The sequence below is a fragment of the Ornithodoros turicata genome, chromosome 5, assembly GCF_037126465.1.
Source record: "Ornithodoros turicata isolate Travis chromosome 5, ASM3712646v1, whole genome shotgun sequence".
Classification (NCBI taxonomy): domain Eukaryota; kingdom Metazoa; phylum Arthropoda; class Arachnida; order Ixodida; family Argasidae; genus Ornithodoros; species Ornithodoros turicata.
The window spans coordinates 32,650,346-32,668,250 of NC_088205.1; the positions used below are offsets into that span (position 1 = coordinate 32,650,346).

General features: G+C 44.3%; 1 long non-coding RNA gene across 1 annotated transcript; it reads left to right on the forward strand.

Moving 5' to 3' along the window:
- The first annotated feature begins 1,647 nt into the window (after nt 1–1,647).
- Nucleotides 1,648–7,051, forward strand: LOC135395479 (uncharacterized). The gene is made up of 3 exons (XR_010423111.1): nt 1,648–1,706; nt 6,335–6,476; nt 6,996–7,051. It is a non-coding gene; the product is annotated as an uncharacterized LOC135395479 (long non-coding RNA).
- Nucleotides 7,052–17,905: the final 10,854 nt, after the last annotated feature.

Genomic DNA, 17,905 nt, shown 5'->3' on the forward strand with positions numbered 1-17,905 from the left:
TTGCATTCCAGTGTCTGTCTATCCAGAGCATATACAATTTACTGAAATACAAAGTTGCCATCCTAATCTACAGATTATGCAACCGGCATGATCTCAGATCATCTTACTTCAATCACACATCTACAAAAACATTATTCGCTGCGGTGCGAACCTGGTATGCTACAGGTACCTCAACCTCGAACGAATTACGGTATTTATTCAATGAGTTATTTCGGATCCAATGTCTGGAATTCATTGCCGTCTCATATACGGTCCCTAACATCTTTTCCCCACTTTAAGTATCAGTTACGCAGTTTCTTACACTCCCAGCATAATGCTCCATCATCAATGTAGATGTAACCATAGGATGAATTAAATGATAACATGATGTTTTGGTTAAAATTGTTTTTCTCAACTACTGTACTACACGGGACTGTACTACAGGGCTTGCTCTCACAGTCCCGCTTTGTGTACATTTTTGCAACATAGACTAAATAAAGATTACCAAAGATTACCAAAGACGCGTCTTCTACAAAATAATATCGGTACTCTTCTACCAGTGATACTGCAAATTAAATCTATGACAAATAAGAGACAAACGCCTAAACAGACGACACCGAACACTGACTGCTGGTTCGACCACTATATGTCGAAACCAAAAGCGAAACTTTAGTCGCGAGAACGGTGTTCTATGAAAAATGCAGCCTATTCTCTAAAACGTAGTTCGATAAAATGAACCTTCCTTTCGCTAAAACGTAATTCGCTAAACTGTAACCTCTTCTCTAAAACGTTATTCTCTAAATTACGCTCGCAAAACTGTATGGGAACCTTTTTCCCCACACATTTCTACATACAGAACCTAGAGGGACTATCGGGGGGCAAAACATCATTTTTCCCGCGAACCCCGAACCGCTCGATTCCATACGTTACCCTCCCCCCCTCCCGCCCCCATCGTTCCATATGCAAAAAATACGAGGCCTGGAGGCCGTTGCTCCCTTTTTAAGTAGCGTAGTATGAAAGGAAGATAAACTGTTAAAAGAAAATACGTTAAGGAATCTTTTAATTCAGTGAGTTGCACAAAACGTCGAGGCCAGACAAGCGATAATAATCGAACCGAAAGTCCAGGTGCGTTCAAGTAGTTTCGCCTGCTCCAGAGCAATTAAACAACATGCGTGGAGGCTACATCCTGATAAGCGAACGGGAGACGGGTCTGAATACTCACCCTGCGCGGTTAGCTGCGCACACGCAGGGCTCGAAGGCCTTGCGTGTGTGTGTGTTTGTCATCTCCGTCCTCAGGTTCAAGGTTTCTCCTGATGGAACTAGGCGTGTGAGCCTTTCCCAATCCCGCCCCCCTTCCCGCAGACAAGACAAGGGTGTTTCAGAAAATTGTTGTGAGCGGCGATTCTGAACACTACGGCTCGATACAGTGCTGACTTCTTCCACAGAAGAGAGAGGGCGCAGACTAGCTAGCTGGTGCAAAACTATAACGAAAAACCGAGAGACACGGGTCACGAAGATGACACGACAGATATTCATGATTTATCTGTTGTTCTTGTTTCCCATGTCATCATCGTGTTCCGTATATATAGGCTTTTTTTGTCCAGTTTAACCACTTTTTCCGGTACCGTATCAGGTTTCCCTATCTTTAAGTCGCCGTCCTGCTTTTGTATCGCTGGTGCGATCACGCATGTGGGGGATACATGTGTATCTGCATGCTTCTTTCCACGGTAGGGGTGTGAATCAACAAGACAGATAAGATTTAACCTTCTCCATTCAACCGTATTTAAGGGAAAACCTTCCAAAGCATATCGCCAAGGTACGAGGGGTGTTCAAGTCAAACCGGGACTTTCTGTCTCCTGAGTGTACAAATGGCTCGCGCTACATCTTTTTTGTCATTTTCACACACGACAGGCCTCCGCGTTGACCACGTGGTGGTTCAAAGTTTGTGCAAAACAGAAGACACGTGCTGGACAAGATGGCCGACAACGAGGTGGGCGCGCACATCGAACAGCGAATTTTATTTATTTATTTATTTATTTCCATACCCTCAGGGCCATGAGGCATTGAAGAGGGGAGGGGCAGTACAACACTGAAAAAAAAAAAAAAACAATAAAAAAGGACAACATAGAGCAAGTCTCAGTCTCTGTAGAGATAGTGACACAAAAAATAGCACAAAAAAGTTAGTCATCAAAGTAAATCAGATAAGGTGTCCCTGAAGGTGGGCGAGTCCCAACGCGGTGCGAACAAAGAAGGAGTTAGAGAAAGCACTAGTATATGCATGCGGAATGCGCACTTTACGGAAATGGTCAATGCGGTGTGACCAGCTCCGGTGGCGCAGCGGTAACGCGTGCGCTTGGAGACTGGGAGGTCCGCGGTTCGAATCCGCGGGCCGGCTGTGCCGTCTGGGGTTTTTCCTGGGTTTCCCTCAGATGTGTAATAGGCGTATGCCGGCACAGTTCCCCTGAAGTCGGCCCATGGACGCAGCTATCCTCCCCCCGAGCGGATTCCGCTCGGTCTTCCACTTCACCCTTTCCTCTCCTCCTCTCTTTCCCGAGAAACATGCCGCCTAATCAGGCAGACAGACCTCTCGGGTTCCTCCCAACGACACTCCTCCTCCTCGTCAATGCGGTGCGAAGTGTAAGTGGCAGATGAAATGTATCAGGAGAGAATGGGATCGTTATGATAGAATACCTTATGGAAAAGTGACAAACGAGCATTCTTGCGACGAGATGCTAACAAGGATGCGACAAGATGCTTTTCATGATACTGACACTTGATGTACGTTGGTAGTTTGAGAGTATAAAACGGCTGGCTCGGTTTTGTATCGACTCTAACATTTTGATGAGGTTATCTGTTCCAGGATCCCTTACCGATGATGCGTACTCTAATTTTGGTCGCACGAGAGACCTATACAGGGTGTCCCACCGAAAAAGGGCCAGGGGCTAAAGAAAACACGGAGTGTTCTACACAAATGGAACCAACTGCACGTGCTTGGCAGTTGTGTGGTTTATCCAAAAATATTTTTTCATTGCCCCTTGTCAATTAATTAGCGGCAATCAATTTTCTAACTTTTTAATTATCGGTTTTAGCTCTCAGATGTCAATGAGGAAGTTGTAGTACATGTCGAAAAAGACACAACTGAAGTGGTTCGAGGCCGCTATGGCTTGTGGTTTCGTTTTTTCCCGGGTTTAAAAGTAGGTTTCAGATGCCGTGCGGACCGCAGATCGCTGCCCACAATCCGGCACCCGCGCGCGACGATTCCAGCGCCCTCCGGCGTACATTAACCTTGAGATTAGCGCTTGGAGACCATCCTTGGGACACGTCACACAAGAGGAAGATATTTCACCTGTTTCACGGCACACCTATCAGAGTGCACTGCAATTGTCGCGCGCGCGCGCCGAATTATGGGGAGCGCTCTGTGGTGCGCGTGGCTCCTGAAACCAGTTTTTAAACCCGAAAAAAAAAAAAAAAACGAAACCACAAGACATAACAACCTCGAACGACTTCAGTTGCGTGTTTTTCGACATGCACTACAACTTCCTCGTTGACATCTGAGAGCTAAAACCGATAATTAAAAAGTTAGAAAATTAATTAACGCTAATTAATTGACAAGGGACGATGAAAAAATATTTTTGGATAGACCACACAACTGCCATGCACGTACAGTTGGTTCCATTTGTGTAGAGCACTCCGTTTTTTCTTTAGCCCCTGGCCCTTTTTTGGTGGGACACCCTGTATAGCTGTAGCTTAACCTTGGACGGGGCCATGTAGAATGAGCGTCTGATGAAGCCAAGAGAAGAGTTAGCTGAATTACAAATATGCGTGATATGGGACTTCCAAGGGAGGTCTGATGAGATATGAACACCGAGATACTTATATTCAGATATTTGATCGAGAGGGACATCGTTAATTTTATATGAAAACGTGGGTGGCTGACTACGTGAGCGCGAGATTCTTAAACATTTACATTTCTTAATATTTATTTCCATGGACCAAGCTGAGCACCAGTCAAGAACGGAGTCTAGGTCTGACTGCAGAATATGAAGGTCAGAGGGGTTAGTTATGTCTCGAAAGATTACACAGTCGTCGGCATAAAGCCGAATGGAAGACCTGACGCACCCAGGTAAATCATTAATGTATATGAGAAAAAGTAGCGGGCCAAGATGGGAACCCTGAATTGTCATGTAGTTTCTCGTGAATGAAGGCGTAAAGTCATCTGAAATTCACAGAAGACTTCAGGCTCAGTATGGCCACGATACACTTAGCCGCAGCAAAGCGTTTAAGTGGTGCAAACGGTTCCGAGACGGCCGTACATCAGTGCAGGACGATCCCAACCGGGGCGGCTCAGAGCCCAGTGTCAGAGTTCCTGAGAACATTCAACTTGTGCAGCGCCTGATCCCCAAGGACCGACGGATAACATGTCTCGAACTCGCTCAAAAGACGGACCTTTTTGTGGGAACGTTGAGCACTATCATTCATGAACACCTCCAGTTTTGCAAAGTTAGTGCCCGTTGGGCCCGAGGCATCTCTCTGTGTTTGACCGGCGGAGAAGGCCAGAAATCTCCCAAGAGCTAAGGTACCGTTTCGACACTGTATGACAGCCGTTCCTTGATCGGATCATCACGTGCGATGAAACGTGGGTGCACCATTTCACTCCTGAGTCTAGACGCGCATCAAAACAGTGGAAGCATCCGGGCTCGCCGGCTCCCAAGAAGTTCCGAAGCACCCCGTCTGCGGGTAAGGTCATGGCCACGGTTTTCTGGGACAAGGCTGGCGTTGTTCATGTTGATTTTCTGCCCACTGGTACCACCATCAATAGTGCATATTACTGCAAGGTTCTCAGGGATGTGCATAAGGCGCTGAAGCAAAAGCGGCCGGGCCTCATCACCAAAGGAGTCCTCCTCCTACAGGACAGTGCACGCCCGCATACCGCGCATCTCACGACACGCACCTTACAGGAACTGGGCTGGGAGTTGCTGCCACATCGCCCTTACAGTCCTGACCTCGCCCACAGCGATTTCCATCTCTTCGGGCCACAGAAGGCGTTCCTTGGGGGCCGCCACTTGCTGCGACGACGAGGTCAAGAATGCGGTCCGATCATGGCTGCTACGCGCCGGTAAGGATTTCTAGGCTGCTGGCATCCAAGCCCTCGTGAAACGCTGGGACAAGTGCATTAGTGCAGCTGGAGATTACGTTGAAAAATACAACTAATTTCTCGGCTGTAAGTTCATTTTACTTTTGCGAAAAATAAAAAGTCCCGGTTTGACTTGAACACCCGTCGTATATATAGACAGGTAGCGAAACTCCCATAGGGCCCTGCGTCTTCAGATGACGCCATGCTAGAGACTGTCAGCGCCATCCATCCGTTGCGCGGACTACTACTTTTGTAAATAAATGACGTCAGGTATGACGTCAGCAGCATGAATAATAAGCAGTGCATAATTAGCCATGGCGCGTTTGCGTTGCATTCCCTTCCTCTTTTCCTGACCGAACCATACTAATCACCCAGGGCAGCCATACCAGACGAGAACAGAGAAAAATAAATCATATCAGGTTTAATGACACATATCAGTTCGAAATGCATAGAGATATCACAGGATTTGACGAAGGGTATGTGGTAACCACAAATAAACGGGAAGTTTCACTTAAGGTTCATCCCTCACCTAGACCTAAACGTACACGTAGTGATTAGCCGTTTGTATTTCTTCAATGAGTGGTCATCATGGGTCCGTTGCAAAAAACATGGCATCGTTGGTGCACAGCTGATTCGCTAACACTCACGCTATAATGGCCGGTCTTGCCATGACGAAACCTTTGTTTCACGGGTGCAGCTACACGGAATGCATAGCACGCATCTGTTCACACGTGTTAATCTTAGTCTACAGCTTCGAGATGTGAACGTCGTTTCCTGTTTAATCCAAAGAGTGTACGAACTCCGCATTACAACAATACACGGGCACACGGCACGGATACAAGAATACACGGACAAACGAGCCTACTGCTACACATGCGAAGTGGAGCAGGATACGGAAACGTACTCAGGTGGTAGATGATTTCGTATATGTGTACTAGTGAGGCAACAGATAGCTTTTCCTATACTTAAATTATGAATAAACTATTACTATATACGAGACCCACGCGCACGTCGTAAATATTTTTTGTTTACGACCGTACCTGTGCTACCAACACCCAGGGATCGCTTGAGTCACGGAAATGACAGTGTTGCCGGGTCAGATTTGTTTTTTTTCCCCGCCTTCGTTACCTGGCTAAATCGCTACAACCCTTCTTGCACTCGCCCATACTGCATCTAACAATGGTCTCTGATACATTTGTCATCCTGTTCTGCGGTTGCCAGTTTGCTGCACCGTATGCCATTTGTCCCAGCAATGATGGACAGGTGAGCGACTGTGCCTTTGAAGAGTGTACAGCAGAACAATGCGAACTGGATGGTCTAAAATGCTGCCCGAAGCCCTGCGGTGGAACATGGCGTGTCCCAGGTAGGTTGTCCAACATTTCTACAACCTCTACGTCGGTTACCTCTAAGCATATCGTGCCTATACGGTATTTTACGAACAGATGCAAGAGGGAAAATTTAGTGCTGTTACGTCTGCTTCGTTTAAATCTTCGCAATAAGCCAGAGAGGAAGGTACAAGCTGAGCTACAGTATCTACCATACGTGGGCGAGCTTTTCTGGCAAGACCTTTTGCGTCATTTGGCTACGTTGATACGAACTTTATTCTCCTTCACCTGGCGCATAAAATATCCTGAATTACTAGAAGAACAGCAGGGTTGAAGTATCGGTGCCCATCGTTCTGAGGCTATTTCCTTAACATTTCCTTACCGGTTCGCTAGATTTTTTAGCTTGTTACTCATTACGACTAAGTCGTTCAGATGCGTTGAGATGATATGGTGTCATACAGTATTGCCAGTGCTGAAGCTTGCATATTTCCTATTTATTCTGTGGTGTATGTTACTTCTAAGACTTTCGTCCGTAACCGTTCACTCTTCGTTTGCAGGGGCGCTGCTTGCTATGATCTACCCGGAAACAACCGACAACGGCATCTACTCTCACAACTACACCGCTTCCACGTTACCGAAGTAACAGCCGCTGAGTGACCTTGAACGTTGCAAGACCTATGGCAATTTTGCCCACGTCTCGGATGATTTGATGTACACATCTGTGCATAAATATATCTGCAACATTCCAATAAATTTTAATTCTTATTGACACGTTGCTTTGAGCCTATTGTATGGAGTGTCTCAAATTTTGTCGGTTCTAGTACAATTGTGTCCGTCCTTATTGTCTTTATCCCAGCGCTAAGGGTTTTCTCTCCAATTAGTTGGAATTGTAGTGGATCTCAACTCGCGTGCAGAGGGCTGGTTGGCCGATAAGACGTAAGGGAGATACTACAGATGAGATTTTCTAATCCCGTGGGTGTAAGTTACGGGAAAAAAAGTAGGTGGCCCACACTACCGGGGACTGGAACCGAACCAAAAGCGCTTGGAACCGAAATCTTTTGGGGAACCGTAACCAGAACCGAAAAGTTAAATTCCGGTTACCGCTTCGTAACATACGGTTCACATGATGAAGTTCACATGTATAAGGATAGTGTTGGGGGTACGCTGACATCGAAAGGTTATCATGAAGCGATATTGGAATGTTGTAGAAAATCGTTGGTTATGTACCACATGGGTCAAAGTCTCCATCTTCCCATGCATTTCAGCCTATTCGACGCGATAAACAACGGGGACCGCCATTTCGTGGGACAGGGGTTGCGAACATCGCAAAATCTGCCACCTATATTTGTATCGAAGGAAAACTTACCTGCAAACAATGTGCACAGAGCGTGCTATTCCTCCGAATCCGTGAGTTATAGCTGCCATCTCTCCTAAACGAGTGTGCCGGGTGTGTTCACGATATTTCTAATCGCTGCGAAAGTACGATCCTGTGGTGTTGTATTCAGTTGTGTCTGTCGTCATGTTCGTTAAATATCGTGATGCCCGCTGGGTAGCTGAGACTACATTGTATGATTTAGAAGAAGGTACGCAGCGTAATTCTACGACTACATTGTGCGGCGAAATGGCTACAAACTATATTTGTAGGCGTCGCCCTGCGTATATTGCATAGAACGCTCCATCGTTAGTGCACAGATTATGTTTTGTGATTGCCAATGAACGACAGCGCCTGAAGTACAGCTTTGTTTTCGCTTTTCCAAATGAAAAATGTTTGCTGTCTCAAGAGCTTCAGGAAACAATTTCTTCTTGAAACCACCCTGAAAACCACGTTGCGAAGTTGTTTGCCAGTGGAAATTGTTTAAAACGCTATGCGTAATTGCAAATATTTTTGGATCTGGGTTGTGAAGTAATAACACACATTGTATGTTAGTGGTAGAATTGATTTCCGTCAAAGATATATTTGGTATACCAGATATATTTGCCGCTCATAGCCACAATTGTTTCGCTGCGCTATCACGCAATAAAAACAAACAAACAGATATATTTGAAAAGGGAAGGCAAAGGCAAGACGTAATCACTTCGAATCTCTTGCAAGTGGTTTATGAAACAATTTCAACCTCCAAGTAACTTTTTTTTAAATTCTGATTTGTATGGAGCCCCTCACATAGACCTCTTTTTGAATTTCTAAAGGAAAGTTTCATAACCAGCTCGTTCACGTCATCCCCCTTCCAGTCTCAAAGAAAGCAGCATAAGGACGCAATCTGTTCACCTCATTCATAAAATACTGAACATTTCTACCGTCCAGGCTGTTGACATTGATATTCACACGTGACGTATAGCATATACTTTTCGGTTGTCTGCACGTGTTAGCCCAGTAGATGTAAGATGTGAAACAGTCATCACAGTCACAAAATATATGCACATACAGAGTTGCTACTTTGCTGTAGGTCACTGGTTATTGATTTCGTAACAAAATTTGTTCTGAGAAAGCGATGAGCATAGTTGCCCTGAACTTGCTCTCACATGAGCCGAGACATGCATCGATTAAGAAATATTTGCATCAGTACAAGACGAGTAAAGGGTTTGTATTACACATTTGTAATATCAGTAACATTAATATTCACCCGAAGCATATGCTTATTTCTTTATTTATTTATTTCCATACCCTCAGGGCCATGAGGCATTGAAGAGGGGAGGGGCAGTACAACACTGGAAAAAAAAACAATAAAAAAGGACAACATAGAGCAAGTCTCAGTCTCTGTAGAGATAGTGACACAAAAAATAGCACAAAAAGGTTAGTCATCAAAGTAAATCAGATAAGGTGTCCCTGAAGGTGGGCGAGTCCTGGATGGAAGCAACAGCACGAGGCAACCTGTTCCATTCCAACGCGGTGCGAACAAAGAAGGAGTTAGAGAAAGCACTAGTATATGCATGCGGAATGCGCACTTTACGGAAATGGTCAATGCGGTGCGAAGTGTAAGTGGCAGATGAAATGTATGAGGAGAGAATGGAATCGTTATGATAGAATACCTTATGGAAAAGTGACAAACGAGCATTCTTGCGACGAGATGCTAACAAGGGTAGACCCAGAAACCTTTTCATGATACTGACACTTGATGTACGATGGTAGTTAGAGAGTATAAAACGGCTGGCTCGGTTTTGTATCGATTCTAACATTTTGATGAGGTTATCTGTTCCAGGATCCCATACCGATGATGCGTACTCTAATCTTGGTCGCACAAGAGACCTATATAGCTGTAGCATAACCTTGGACGGGGCCATGTAGAATGAGCGTCTGATGAAGCCAAGAGAAGAGTTAGCTGAATTACAAATATGCGTGATATGGGACTTCCAAGAGAGGTCTGATGAGATATGAACACCGAGATACTTATATTCAGATACTTGATCGAGAGGGACATCGTTAATTTTATATGAAAACGTGGGTGGCTAACTACGTGAGCGCGAGATTCTTAAACATTTACAATTCTTAATATTCATTTCCATGGACCAAGCTGAGCACCAGTCAAGAACGGAGTCTAGATCTGACTGCAGAATATGAAGGTCAGAGGGGTTAGTTATGGCTCGATAGATTACACAGTCGTCGGCATAAAGCCGAATGGAAGACCTGACGCACCCAGGTAAATCATTAATGTATATGAGAAAAAGTAGCGGGCCCAAGACGGAACCCTGGGGGACGCCGGATGATACAGGGGTTAGGGCAGAGGTGACATTGTTTACGGTGACAAATTGTGACCGCCCAATAAGGAAAGACCGAATCCACGACAATACATTAGGGTCAATATTTAGTAAGGATAATTTTAAAAGCAACAGATTATGGGGGACCGTATCGAAGGCTTTGCTGAAGTCCAGAAATATACAATCAACATCAGTTCCTCTGTCCGAAAGGAGATGAATGTCATGAATGAAAGATACCAACTGAGTCTCACAAGAAAAATGTTTACGAAAACCATGTTGATAAGGGCAAAAGAAAGAGTTTGATTCAAGGTGATGGACTGGATGACTGCAGATGATATGTTCCAATATCTTGCACGGTATACTCGTTAGTGATATGGGACGGTAGTTAGCAGCAGTGCATTTGTTGCCCGATTTATAAGTAGGGATGACCTTTCAGATTTTCCACGCATCCGGGAGCTCGCCCACTCCCAGCGACTGTTCAAAGAGTTTAGTAAGCATGATCAATAAACATGTTCCAGTTTTCTTCGAGCGTACGACTAGAAAAACCCTCTAAAAAAACGTGAGAAAAGCTTTCTAGATCGCTATTAATGGCGTCAAAATCAGCTCTGTTGTAATTACGTATAGTTTTAACAAGTTTAGATCGAGGATTTGATGGAATGTTAATAAAGAAGTGCATGACAACATGATCACTTAATGGGGGCAAGTATACAATGTCGGATACTTTAGAGGGATCGGAAGTCAAGACAAGATCCAAAACGTTAGCAGTAGCACCAACAACTCTCGTAGGTGTTGTGACTAATTGCGTTAAATTGAAGTAATTGCACACGTTGACAAAATCAGCAGCCTCACCATAGCTTTCAGGTACATGTCGAGGAGACCATACGATAGACGGATAATTAAAATCACCTAATAAAAATATTGGATTGTTTGGAAAACGCGTGACAATGAGATTCAATGCATCATGAAGTTCTGTAACAAATGTTCTGCTTGCAGCGGGGGGACGGTAACACACACCGAGAATTATTCGTTTACGAGAGCACACTGCAGACAGCCATATAGCTTCTAGGTTTGTGTCAATATTTACCAAAGAACTATTCAAGACATTTGATACGGCAATCAGTACTCCACCACCTGTTCTATTTGGCCTGTCAGCACGGTACGTAGTATACCCCTTGTAACATGTGAATAGCTCGGAGTTAGATATTCTGGCGTTCAGCCAGGTTTCTGTGAGAAACACGATGTCGGCGTCACATGAATCAATAATCGAAGACAGTTCGTCACGTTTTTTTACTAAGCTTCTTATATTAGTGTACAAAACAGATAATCTGGACACGGCGGAAGGGTTATTCATGGCCCTGGCCAATGGTTATTGGTTACGGATTTCATCCCGTCTGGGGCGCAAGATCATTGAACTTTTATGTTGCGGCTGAAGGGAGGACTGCTCACTAGCCAAGTTATCACAAGAAACTACGGGAACAGCAGAATTATCACTAAAACTAGGGTCAACACAGCGGACAGTAGCACTGGTCGAATCATATATATAGCAGATGTTATCGATCCAGAGCTTATTAAACCGAAGTTTGAACTGTTTTTTCTGTGAGAGACCAAACTCGAATAGCCTTTTTCTTGCCAACCGTGTTGCGGCACAAAAGTCCTCTTGCACAAAAAAGCCACTGCCTTTTAGTTTTGATTTGTTTTGCAGCACAGCATCCCGGGTTTTGAATGACGAAAACTTTGCAACGATTGGACGGGAACTGCCCTGTTTAAATGAACCTATACGATGAACTCGTTCAAATGCATCGCTATTAACGAGGACTGCCAGCTTCTCTGAGATAAATTCAACAATCTTAGCCTCTGTTTCATTCCACGTTTCTGCCGGTGAGTCGGGAACGCCGCGAAAGACTAGATTGTCTCTTCGTGACCGATTTTCAATGTCATCAAGACGGTTGCGAAGGAGCAGGTTTTCAACTTTTACAGATTCCAGCTCATCGTTTATCTGTTCAACGGAGGATTTCATTTTTTCAACAGCAGAAAGGCGCGAGCTTAGGTTCAACAACCGGTCTGATATTTCTTTTTGACCAGTTTGCAGCGTTTGAACGACATTTAGGATGCCCTCTTGGTGACTATTGAGTGAGGTAGTCTGACTCTTTAACTCTTTTAACATTTCAAACATTTCGGTCATCTGTTTTGCGTGGCTGTTTTGCGTGGCGTTCTGCATCAAAATCAGCGCTTGTGGGCATGGGACGACAACCAAACAACGATCACTGGTTTTCTTGGCATATAAGGAAGGTGAATTACCAACCTGAAGGCATAAGAGAATACGAGCATGAGACCACATTGCCATCACAGGATTCCCATGCCCACTGAAGCAACGTCGATGAAACGAGCTAGTTATAAAGTCCAGATGATTGGTAGGTGGGAGCACCGTCGGCGTCGGGTTTATCACAGTCTGTGTGGAACCAGGGATACCGGTTTGAGTACAGAAGCTCGACGAGTAACACGAAGAATCCAGACTTGCGGATAACACCGGGAAACGGTCCTGGTGATGTGTGTCAATTGGTCGCAAGGGCGCAAACATCTGAAGGCATAAGAGAATACGAGCATGAGACCACATTGCCATCACAGGATTCCCATGCCCACTGAAGCAACGTCGATGAAACGAGCTGGTTATAAAGTCCAGATGATCGGTAGGTGGGAGCACCGTCGGCGTCGGGTTTATCGCAGTCTGTGTGGAACCAGGGATACCGGTTTGAGTACAGAAGCTCGACGAGTAACACGAAGAATCCAGACTTGCGGATAACACCGGGAAACGGTCCTGGTGATGTGTGTCAATTGGTCGCAAGGGCGCAAACATCTGAAGGCATAAGAGAATACGAGCATGAGACTACATTGCCATCACAGGATTCCCATGCCCACTGAACAACACAGTGCTTGTCACTTTTTTCACAGAAACTCTTACTTGATAGAAGTAAAATGTGGAACGCGGTGGTTACACACCCAAATGTGTGCACTCGTAGAGCCATCACTTTACTAGACGTAGCTGCTTAATGATTTTTAATAAAATTTGTTTATATATGGACATGTACAACATAAGTGGCCTGAACTCTGTCATGTAGCATGACCGTTACATGTGTCTTAACGTTAAGTCATTCGGAGGAATTTTCAAATCACGTACACCATGTCCTCATTAAAATATCTCTTGTGAACTGCCAAGGCATTGTTCTATGCAAATATCTGAAATGCACTGAACAAATGGTTGCGAAGCAACATGTGCGCTCTGGCTGTATGGACGGTCGTCACAATGCAGATGATTTTCTCCAATAAAGAGGGATACTGAAAAAGAGATAGTGAAACTGCCTTCCATAAAAGGAAGTAAGCTGTCCCCACTGTACACAATCATGATGCCAATACACTTAGTGCAGGCTATATGTTTTACTGGAGAAGGTGGGGGGGGGGGGGCTGGCTGCTTACCAATGTGCTTCGAGAGTTCATCACTGCTGCCCCTTAGAAATGAGTTGCTTGAGTAATCATGATAGAGGAAAGTGGCAGCTCCATCAAGTGATTAAGTGCCCTTCTTCAGTTATTCTTAATCGGGGATACATGCGTATTTTCGAATAGAAACGATGACAAAGGACGGGGCTGGAATTCTTGTGATTAAATGCCCTACTTCAGTTATTCTGCACCGGGGATACACGCATGTTTTCAAATAGAAACGATGAGAAAGGACGGGGCTGGAATTCTTGTGATTCAATGCCCTTCTTCAGTTATTCTTCATCGGGGATACACGCGTGTTTTCAAATAGAAACGATGAGAAAGGACGGGGCTGGAATTCTTGTGATTCAATGCCCTTCTTCAGTTATTCTTCATCGGGGATACACGCGTGTTTTCAAATAGAAACGATGAGAAAGGACGGGGCTGGAATTCTTGTGATTCAATGCCCTTCTTCAGTTATTCTTCATCGGGGATACACGCGTGTTTTCAAATAGAAACGATGAGAAAGGACGGGGCTGGAATTCTTGTGATTAAATGCCCTTCTTCAGTTATTCTTCATCGGGGATACACGCGTGTTTTCAAATAGAAACGATGAGAAAGGACGGGGCTGGAATTCTTGTGATTCAATGCCCTTCTTCAGTTATTCTTCATCGGGGATACACGCGTGTTTTCAAATAGAAACGATGAGAAAGGTGCGGGGCTGGAATTCTTGTGATTCAATGCCCTTCTTCAGTTATTTTTCATCGGGGATACACGCGTGTTTTCAAATAGAAACGATGAGAAAGGACGGGGCTGGAATTCTTGTGATTAAATGCCCTACTTCAGTTATTCTGCACCGGGGATACACGCATGTTTCCAAATAGAAACGATGAGAAAGGACGGGGCTGGAATTCTTGTGATTCAATGCCCTTCTTCAGTTATTCTTCATCGGGGATACACGCGTGTTTTCAAATAGAAACGATGAGAAAGGACGGGGCTGGAATTCTTGTGATTCAATGCCCTTCTTCAGTTATTGTTAATCGGGGATACATGCGTATTTTCGAATAGAAACGATGACAAAGGACGGGGCTGGAATTCTTGTGATTAAATGCCCTACTTCAGTTATTCTGCATCGGGGATACACGCATGTTTTCAAATAGAAACGATGAGAAAGGACGGGGCTGGAATTCTTGTGATTCAATGCCCTTCTTCAGTTATTCTTCATCGGGGATACACGCGTGTTTTCAAATAGAAACGATGAGAAAGGACGGGGCTGGAATTCCTCTGATTAAATGCACTTCTTCAGTTATTGTGCATCGGGGATACACGCATGTTTCCAGATAGAAACGATGACAAAGGACGGGGCTGGAATTCCTGTGATTAAATGCCCTTCTTCAGTTATTCTTCATCGAGGATACATGCGTATTTTCGAATAGAAACGATGACAAAGGACGGGGCTGGAATTCTTGCGATTAAATGCCCTTCTTCAGTTATTCTTCATCGGGGATACACGCATGTTTTCAAATAGAAACGATGAGAAAGGACGGGGCTGGAATTCCTCTGATTAAATGCACTTCTTCAGTTATTGTGCATCGGAGATACACGCGTGTTTTCAAATAGAAACGATGAGAAAGGACGGGGCTGGAATTCTTTTGATTAAATGCCCTTCTTCAGTTAATCTTCATCGGGGATACACGCGTATTTTCAAATAGAATCGATGAGAAAGGACGGGGCTGGAATTATAGTGATTAAGTGCCCTTCTTCAGTTATTCTTCATCGGGGATACACGCATGTTTTCAAATAGAAACGGTGAGAAAGGACGGGGCTGGAATTCTTGCGATTAAATGCCCTTCTTCAGTTATTCTTCATCGGGGATACACGCGTGTTTTCAAATAGAAACGATGAGAAAGGACGGGGCTGGAATTCTTGTGATTCAATGCCCTTCTTCAGTTATTCTTCATCGGGGATACACGCGTGTTTTCAAATAGAAACGATGAGAAAGGACGGGGCTGGAATTCCTCTGATTAAATGCACTTCTTCAGTTATTGTGCATCGGGGATACACGCATGTTTCCAGATAGAAACGATGACAAAGGACGGGGCTGGAATTCCTGTGATTAAATGCCCTTCTTCAGTTATTCTTCATCGGGGATACATGCGTATTTTCGAATAGAAACGATGACAAAGGACGGGGCTGGAATTCTTGTGATTAAATGCCCTACTTCAGTTATTCTGCACCGGGGATACACGCATGTTTTCAAATAGAAACAATGAGAAAGGACGGGGCTGAAATTCTTTTGATTAAATGCCCTTCTTCAGTTATTCTTCATCGGGGATACACGCGTATTTTCAAATAGAAACGATGAGAAAGGACGGGGCTGGAATTCCTGTGATTAAATGCACTTCTTCAGTTATTGTGCATCGGGGATACACGCATGTTTTCAAATAGAAACGATGAGAAAGGACGGGGCAGGAATTCTTTTGATTAAATGCCCTTCTTCAGTTATTCTTCATCGGGGATACACGCGTGTTTTCAAATAGAAACGATGAGAAAGGACGGGGCTGGAATTCCTGTGATTAAATGCACTTCTTCAGATAATCTTCATCGGGGATACACGCGTATTTTCAAATAGAAACGATGACAAAGGACGGGGCTGGAATTCCTGTGATTAAATGCCCTTCTTCAGTTATTCTTCATCGGGGATACATGCGCATTTTCGAATAGAAACGATGAGAAAGGACGGGGCTGGAATTCTTGTGATTCAATGCCCTTCTTCAGTTATTGTTCATCGGGGATACACGCATGTTTTCAAATAGAAACGATGAGAAAGGACGGGGCAGGAATTCTTTTGATTAAATGCCCTTCTTCAGTTATTCTTCATCGGGGATACACGCGTGTTTTCAAATAGAAACGATGAGAAAGGACGGGGCTGGAATTCCTGTGATTAAATGCACTTCTTCAGATAATCTTCATCGGGGATACACGCGTATTTTCAAATAGAAACGATGACAAAGGACGGGGCTGGAATTCCTGTGATTAAATGCCCTTCTTCAGTTATTCTTCATCGGGGATACATGCACATTTTCGAATAGAAACGATGAGAAAGGACGGGGCTGGAATTCTTGTGATTCAATGCCCTTCTTCAGTTATTGTTCATCGGGGATACACGCGTGTTTTCAAATAGAAACGATGAGAAAGGACGGGGCTGGAATTCTTTTGATTAAATGCCCTTCTTCAGTTATTCTTCATCGGCGATACACGCATGTTTTCAGATAGAAACGATGAGAAAGGGCGGGGCTGGAATTCCTGCGATTAAATGCCCTTCTTCATTTATTCTTCATCGGGGATACACGCATGTTTTCAAATAGAAACGATGAGAAAGAAGCGGCTGGAATTCTTGTGATTAAATGCCCTTCTTCAGTTAATCTTCATCGGGGATACACGCGTATTTTCAAATAGAAACGATGAGAAAGGACGGGGCTGGAATTCTTGCGATTAAATGCCCTTCTTCAGTTATTCTTCAACGGGGATACACGCGTATTTTCAAATAGAAACGATGAGAAAGGACGGGGCTGGAATTCTTGCGATTAAATGCCCTTCTTCAGTTATTCTTCATCGGGGATACACGCATGTTTTCAAATAGAAACGATGAGAAAGGACGGGGCTGGAATTCTTTCGATTAAATGCCCTTCTTCAGTTATTCTTCATCGGGGATACACGCATGTTTTCAAATCGAAACGATGAGAAAGGACGGGGCTGGAATTCTTGTGATTAAATGCCCTTCTTCACTTATTCTGCATCGGGGATACACGCGTGTTTTCAAATAGAAACGATGAGAAAGGACGGGGCTGGAATTCTTTTGATTAAATGTCCTTCTTCAGTTATTCTACATCGGGCATACACACATGTTTTCAGATAGAAACGACGAAAAAGGGCGAGGCTGGAATTCCTGTGATTAAATGCCCTTCTTCAGTTATTCTTCATCGGGGATACACGCATGTTTTCAGACAGAAACGATGAGAAAGGAGGGGGCTGGAATTCCTGTGATTAAATGCCCTTCTTCAGTTATTCTTCATCGGGGACACACGCGTATTTTCAAATAGAAACGATGAGAAAGGACGGGGCTGGAATTCCTCTGATTAAATGCACTTCTTCAGTTATTCTTCATCGGGGATACACGCATGTTTTCAAATAGAATCGATGAGAAAGGACGGGGCTGGAATTATAGTGATTAAGTGCCCTTCTTCAGTTATTCCTCATCTGGGATACAGGCATGTTTTCAAATAGAAACGGTGAGAATGGA